The 7,922-nt window shown below is 62.7% G+C and overlaps 1 protein-coding gene across 3 annotated transcripts in view; it reads left to right on the top strand.

Moving 5' to 3' along the window:
• Positions 1-7,922, top strand: part of ARAP1 (ArfGAP with RhoGAP domain, ankyrin repeat and PH domain 1) — a 79,306-nt gene that overhangs the window by 32,464 nt on the left and 38,920 nt on the right. The window lies entirely within an intron of this gene.

Here is a 7,922-nt window from a genome sequence, read left to right as displayed (position 1 = left end):
GTGAGCCCATGGGTGATGCCACGGAGCACAGCGAGCTGCGGAGCAGCGGAGGGGGTGTGGGGGGGCAGGAGGGCCGGGCTGGACTGCCACTGTGGGCCACTGGGGCTGGGTGGGGGGGTCAGCGAGATAGGCACTGCCCTGGGGACTGCTGGGGGCACCCACCGGGGGCTGCATGGGGCTGGTGCAGGGTGCTGAGTACAGCCCAGGGTGCAGCCTGTGTGCCAGGTCCTGCTCGGCGATGCGTCCCACAGCCCTGTGCTTGCTGTGGCCACGGCCGCCCCATGCTACACCCAGGGCCAAACCCACGCTAAACCCATGGCCAAGCCCAGCCTAAACCCACAGCCAGACCCATGTTAAACCCGCGGCCGCTCGGTGCTGCTCCGTAACAGCTGCTGTCGTGGGGAGGATGAATGTGCATGCAGGAAGGTGCGTGTGCAAGGACGTGTGTGCATGTGCACGCACAAGGACACGTCTGCAGGTGTGTTCCAGGGAGCGGTGCCCTGCAGCGCGAGGCACGATGGGCATTTGAATGCCGGAGGGAAGGAGCTGCCCATTTACGCTCTGCGCAGGCAGAGCAGGCTCCTCCTCGGAGCACGGCACCCCCAGGAATTCCTCCCAGACGCCCGTGTCAGCCCCACAGCACGTGGCTGATGCCACGCATGACCGCTGCTGCCCACGACCTCGGCCCTTGCCATGAAAACCACCGGAGCTCCACCTCGCAGCTGTCCTTGCTGGGAGCCTCCTTGGAGCTCAGCCTGGGTGGCAGGAGGTGGCTGTCCCTCTGCCTGGTCCACGTCCCCAGGGATGCAGGGGGCTGGGAGCATCGCTCGCCCGCTGAGCTGCCTGCGGCGGCCCTGGGTGGGGGTGTCCCACGGTCCCCTCCCCGCGATGAGCCCCCCCCCCCCCGGGGGGGCCGGGCGGTGAGTCATGCGTGGGAGAAGGCTGTCAATCACCCGCAGGCGCTGGCGGGGCTGCAGGTTTGCGGCGGCGGTGCTGGCGGCGTCACCCGCGGCGCTGCGAGGGGTGGTGGAGCCGCCGAGGTGGGAGATGGAGGGGAGGCACCCGCACCCCCACCGCCCCCCGACACCACCCCCCCGCACACCTCGGTTTCAGCTGCGTGTGGCTCGGGCCCCTCGTCGCCGTGCCTGGGTGAGGACCCGGGTGTTGGGGAGGGGGGAAGAACCTCTGCCACCCCCGGCTCCGTGGCCCCTCTCCCTTTCTGCTGTGCCGGGTGGTCCCACGGGGCTGCTGGTGCGCCGGGCTCTGCAGGCAGAGCGCCCTGAAGGGGAGCGGGTGCCTGACACCAAAGCCCAGTGATGCGCCATGAAATGCCATTAGTGCTCAGCTTTGTCCAGACACTCATCCATCCATCCATCCCCCATCCATCCATCTATCCATCTCACCACCCCTCTACCCCTCCACCCATCCCTCCCTCCACCCACCCGTCAGCAGCCTACCCGTCCCTCCAGTCAGGCCCTTGTCCATCTGTCCTTCTTCTTCTCATCTTTTCATCACCAGGACAGCCAGCCACTCTCACCCTGCCCTGTTCCAGGAGCCAAGCAAGATCTTCTTGGCCCCCAAACCAGCTGAGCTCCCACTAATGGCTGTTGTGTACGCCATGTGTGCTCAGTGCATGCAACACGTGCTCAGTGCCTGCAGCGTGCCCGCTGTCTGCAACGTGCGCTCAGTGCCCGCGTTTTTGCACATGCCCTCGATGTCTGCAGCGGGCGCTCGGTGTTGCATGTGCGCTCAGCCCACGCACGTGCTCGTCCGCAGCGTGCTCGGCGTCTGCGCGTGCTTGTGCACCCCCAGTTTGCGCGCACACACACACACACACACACACACTTGTCATCTGCGCACGCGTGGGGCGTTTGCGCGTGCATTTAGCGTCTGACCGGGCGCTCGGTGTCCGTGCGTACGCCGGGTTTCTGCGGCGTGCCCTCGGGGTCGGCGCTGCCCTCGAGGGCTGCACACGGTGGGAGAGGCAGCAGCGCAGCCCCCAGAAAGGGGAGCGGACCCCAGCGTAGCTCCTCGGGGCTGGCCTTGTCCCCCCGAGGGCAGCTCATGCTCTGGGGCTGCGCTGCAGCCTGGCTCACGTTGCCTGGAGAAGATGCTCCGAGCCGCAGCCATGGCTTGGCCTGGGGCTGATGCCCCAGCATCGATACCTATGGTTTCTATAATGTCCTGGATCCCACGAGCATGAGATTTGGGGTTCCCTTCATCTCCATCCTTGGGGAAAGAATGGGCAGGGAGCTCCTGATGGACCACCCGAGGGGAGAAGCAGTAGCCGCTGGGATGCAGCAGGGATGCTGGGGACCCCCTGCCCTAATGTCCCCGAGCCCAGGGAAGGCACGAAGGGGCCAGGGGGCTTTGGGGCAGCAGCCCCACAGCTGCACCGAGCTGGTGTGTGCTCAGCCCTGGCCCTGCCAGGGGAGGAAGCCCAGCCAAGAGCCTGTCTCTCAAGAGCGGGATGGATGGAGCCTACCTACACCTCCCCTCTATATATAGAGCCGCGGAGGCGAGCGCCATGTGATACCCTGCACAGACAAGTGATTAATTGTGGAGTCATTTACAAACAACTTAATAAATTCCCGACATCGGCAGTGTTTTAGCACGTGAGGGTGATTTCTAGCCCCTCCGCAGCTGCCGGCTGGAACCCGGTGCCTCCTCCCGGGGTGCGGGAGCCCTCGGCACGTGGCCGAACGGGCGGCATCCCTGCTCTTGCCCGTGGTCTGGCGGTGGCAGGACTGTCGGTGATTTTGTGTGCCAAACACATGGATTAGGTAAATGCCAGGCAAAAGACACTGCCGAGGTGGCACAGAGCACACGCCAGGAACTTGCGTGCCACCAAGGACGATGCTCGAGGGCTCAAAGCCAGCCCCCGGCTTTCCTCTGCCCTTGGCTGGTGGAGGGCAAGTCCCCAAGGGCTCATCCCTTTGCAGAGGGGGAAACTGAGGCACAGGGCACCCCTCAGCCCTGTAGTATGCGGAGTATATAAAATACACTGCTACAGGTCTATTTTAACCGAGTGTTTGCTTTTCTGAGCAATGCTCCCCTGCTCCCCAGGGCCGTGTCGTGGCGCTGGCCGCTCCAGAAACAGCCCCAGCCGGCTCCCACAGGTCCCGGGTGGGCGAGCGGTGGGGATGCGAGGGCTGCACCCGAGAGCATGGCAGGCGTGTGCTGCCTGCCCTGGGAAATGCTTGCCCAGGATGCTGCCATTCCTGGGGTGCCTGCCCCCTCCTCAACTCGGGTACCCTAAGGGGGAGCCGGGCAATGCCGGCAGCCCGGTGCAATGCCACAGACATCCCATGGCACATGTATGAGTTGTCCCCACGGGCCCCCCCCGTACCGGGCCAGCCGTGTCCCCACGTGTATCCCGCACCACGTCCTGCCGAGCGGCTGCTTTTCCCCCCACTGTGGTAATGAACTCAGCAGATTATGAGCTCCCAGATTTAATAGAGGCGCAGCCACACTCCAGCAGACTTTAAAACAGTCATTATTTCATCAGCAGCCCCATTAAACTGTCACCGGCTTTTTTCAGGCTCTCTCACATCTTTTTTCCCCTTTCGCTCCCTCCTGCCTTTTCCCCATCCCTGTTTTTTTTTTATCGGACTGTGGAGCTACCTCCCTGCTCGGGATGCTACTGAAGGGTGACTAGGGATGGAGGATCACCACCTCCCTCTGCTCTCAGTTTACCCATCCATAAAATGGGCTCAAGCTGGGGAAGGATTTGGGGAAACGTGCTGAAAATGTAACTGACAGCCCCGCTCCCCGAGCCGGCCCCCACCCCCCCAGCAATTCTGCTTGTTTCAGCCCAGCCAGAGCAGTGGGAAGGGGCTCCCAATGGTGGAGAAGGGGGATAAGAGCCCCTTGGAGGGTTTTAAGAGCATGAAGCGATGGGGAAGGGGAAGGGCCCCACAGTTTGAAGCCTTTTATCCATCCCCATGCTCCCCCCCCACTCCCCGCGCTCCCCTCCTCCCTCCCCAGCAGCCACCCACTCGCCACTCCTAGCTTAATAGGAAAAATAAAGGAAATTTCAATAACTAAATAAATGTCGAGCAGGCATGGGGAAGAAGGGCTGCAGTGGTGGGTTGTGCCTGGGGAAATGCCGCCCTCAGGCAGAGTGCTGGGGTCCCGTGGGATGGGGGGATCCACCTCTCCCGACTCCCGTGGGGCACCGGCAGTGCCGGGGGGGGCTCGGTGCCGAATGCCAGTGATGGGTGTCACGGACTCAGCACCTTGGAGGGATAGAGAAAGAGGGGTTTGGGGGGGTGGCTGCTCTTGGCTTGGCATGACCAAAGCTGGCCAAGGAGTCATGGCCAATGCCAGCTGGTGGCGAGTGGCAGAGGCAGGAGGCAAACTGGGATTTTCCTGGGTCAGAGGGACCCCCCACCAGCACCACAGGGTGGTCAAGGGCCCGTCCCGATGTCAGTGCTCTTTTTGGGAGCATGGGGGGACAGGAGGGACATGCCGCTCCCCAGGGACCGCAGGGCTTCGGTGATGCTGGGGGCAGCCGGTGACACAGCCCCGTGCCCCCCTCCAGCACTGGGCATGGTGGGAGCAGAGCGGGCAGCCCCCGGCACAGGCAGCTGCCAGACCTCTGCCCAGGCAGCGTCGCCAGATGCAAACGGTGCCGCTACATCCAGAAGATGCGGGGAAGGATGCTCCGGCCGTCCCCTCTGCGGCCGAGCAGCCAGGTTTCCAGGCCAGGCTTGCCAGGGCAGCTGGGGGGGGCACCGGCACTGCCGCTATGATGGGCACAGCAGCCTGATTTCAGCAAAGCCCCGGGGCCCTGGCTCCTCGCCCCGCTGGCAGCAGCAGCACGGGGCTGTTTTTCACCCGCCTTTGTCACGCTTGCTGTGAGGAGGAGCTGGGCTTGTCTTTCTCCATTAAGGCGACGTCAATTGGAATTTATTTAAAAATAACAGAGCTTTCAATCTCGCTGTTAGCATCGCCTCCCACCCCGGCCACCCTGCGGTGATGCTCCTGGGTTGTCAGCCGGGAGAGATCCCTGCTCCAAGCCTGTCTGGGGCTGGACACAGGGCAGGGACCAGTGCCGAGCCAGCAGGATGGGATCCCCAGAGACATGTGTGCAATGTGGGACATACAGATATATCTAATTACTGACTCAGCGTGGCCCTGGGCTGCTGGGTTGATCCTGCAGCCAAACCCGGTTTGCATCCTTAGAGGAGCAGGCACAGATTTGCTTCTCCACCCATGGAGAATAAAGCCCAGGTGGCAGCTGGCTGGGGCCAGAGCTTCTGCAGCCGGGGGTGGCTGTCACCTCCTGCGGTGGATGTGGGTCACCGGGACTCAAAAATCCCCATTTCCCCTTGTACCATCCCCTGGGAGACTCCCAAGAGGACCTGGAGCTGCAGAGGAGCCCGCGCTGGGCTGCGGCAGCCCTAACACACACACGTGTGCGTGCACGAGTACCCCGGGCAGCACACGCTGCTGCGGGGATGCTTGCACCGACACGGCGTGCACGGATCTGCACACACGCACACAATCCCATGCACAAGAGGAACGCATGAGCGGAACGCGTGCCCATGCATCCCAATATGTGCACACACACTCAGATGCACACAAATTTATTTATCCCAGTGTGCATGGCTAAATAAATGCCCAGGTAAGAAGCAGCTCTGTGCACACACGGCCGTGCGCGGCCCAGCACCCGCTGAACAAACTCACCCCACTTCCATATTTGCTGCCACCAGGATAAACCTGCTTTGTTTCATTTAACGCGAAGTGTTGCGAGTCCCCGTCATACGGCAGCGTTCAGACGTTGAATGCAGCACAAAAGAAAAAATAATTAAAAAAAGGAAAAGCTAAAAAAACGGTGGGACTTGCTCACACACACATATATAAAAAAGCTCTTTGAGGAGAATCACTTTAAATTGGCTATTTATCGGCACAGCATCCCGCCGGGAGGTTTCCATGGCTACCTGCGAGCCCTGGCAGCCCGCTGCTGGGGCGGCAGCGTGCCAGCCCCATGTGCCGTGGCCCGTGTCCCCGCGGTCCCACCGGTGACAAACCTTCGCGCCGCACCGGCACCTGTTGCTGCGGTGCTCGGCAAACTCCATCGGCCTCAGCCCCGCTGTGGGGTGCCCACCCCGATGCCCGGACCACGAGGGTTGGTACCTGCCTGGGGAGATGCCGCTGGGCAGCATCCCAAGGGATCAGAGGCCGGCAATGGGAGGCAGCGGGGAGGCTCCGTGGGAAGGGGGTGCCCTGGAAGACCCCCCCGCCGTGCACTGGCACGGCTGCAGCGGGATGCGATGCGCAGCCCTGGGGGTAGGGGATGTCCAGGGGATGGGGTTATCCCCACCGACATCCCTGTCCCTCTGGGGAGGGACCGTTACCCCATCGCTTCCCGGCCATGGGGGAGAGCCCGGTGTGCCTGTCCCCATGTCGCCGTTTGCTGCGTGATGTGAAACCCCGCAGCCGTGACCCCCCGGCTCGGTGCGTCTGGGTGCAGAGCTGGAGATGGGGAGGACACGTTGCACATCCACGGCCCTGCTCCGAACCTTGTGGTCCTTGCAGCCCGGGGCTCCAGGTGACCCTGATTGCTTCCACGGGGATTTCACTGCTGGGAAGGAACGGCTGGGAGCTTGTTTGCAGCTGGTGGAGCAGAGCCGAGCCACCACCCGGGGAGGGATGGTCCAGGGATGCTGCAGGGCTACAGATCCCTTCTGCGACCCTTCTGCAGTGCAGGTGGTCACCGAGTCCCCCTGGAAACCTCAGCCCTGCTCTTCCCCACCCCAAGAAGCCCTGAAGCACAGCAGGGCCCAGGCTGTCACCCAGAGGAGATGCTTTCACCGCCCTTGGGGGGGCTGAGCTCTCTCCTCCCTGCTCGTGGGCCATGGTTCGAGGAGGATGGATTGGAAAGGAGACCTTTGGAAAGAGGCTGTTGGAGCTTCGTGCCATCCCTCGGGCATCCCTGGTGGCTTCAGGGGGATGATGGGCGGGAGTAAGCAGGTTCCCCAGTTCAGCGCTCGCTTGGGCTCGCTTGGGCTCACTCCAGGGCTGGGGATGCTACCGGGGGGGAGCAGGAGGCAGAGGGGACATTTCGCAGACCCCACTGAAGCAAAGGGCTGACTCTGGCTACGGATGTCCCAAACCCCAAGCAGTGAGTTTTATCCCTTCCACGGCCCCTGAGAACCATCCCAAAGGCAGCCCCTGTCCCGTGGGACCCCCATCCCCGCTCCCAGGACAGGGTGTCCCTGGTGCAGAGGGTGGCCCCGCTGGGGCAGGGGACAGTGGACAAACCCACGCCGAAGCACGTGGGTGCCACCGACCCCACGCTCCCCTGGGGCTTGTTCAACAACAAGACAATTATCTGCACAGCTCCGTGTAGCGCGTCGCCTAATCATCGCCCAACAAAAGCCCCCGCTGCCGCCTGGCATTGATTTTGTGCAATCTATTACTGCTTTCTGCATGTTTAATCCCTCTCTGCTCCCTTTTGTAGGAGCCAACCCGCGCGTGAAGAAGGCGGGCAGTAATGCTGCTAATTTCCACGGCCCTGCGTCTGGCTGGACGAGGGGATTATTTTGTTTGATTTCTTTTTTGCCTTCCTGATTTTTCTTCAGCAGCTGCCCATTGTGCTTTTTAGCCCTTGTTTTTTGCTGGCGTGTGGATGGGGCTGCGGGGAGGGAGAAGCTCATGGTCCCATCCTGCGAACTGGGTGCACCCATGGTCCGTGCCAAGGGGACACTGAGGGTGCAGGGACACCTCCTCTCGGCTGCCCCAGCACTGTTGGGGTGCAGACCACCAGGACACCCCTTCCCAGGAGCACGGAGCTCCGTCCTGCTCCTCCTGTGTCCCCTGGGCTGCCCGGTCCCCTGACCCCAGCCCTTCCCAGCCACAACTGCAACCCACCCTGGGGGCGAAGGGGTGTTGGGTGGAGAGGAAAAGCCCCCTCC

The sequence above is a fragment of the Buteo buteo genome, chromosome 18 (assembly GCF_964188355.1).
Source record: "Buteo buteo chromosome 18, bButBut1.hap1.1, whole genome shotgun sequence".
NCBI classification, from domain to species: domain Eukaryota; kingdom Metazoa; phylum Chordata; class Aves; order Accipitriformes; family Accipitridae; genus Buteo; species Buteo buteo.
This window is presented reverse-complemented; position numbering and strand designations above follow the sequence as displayed.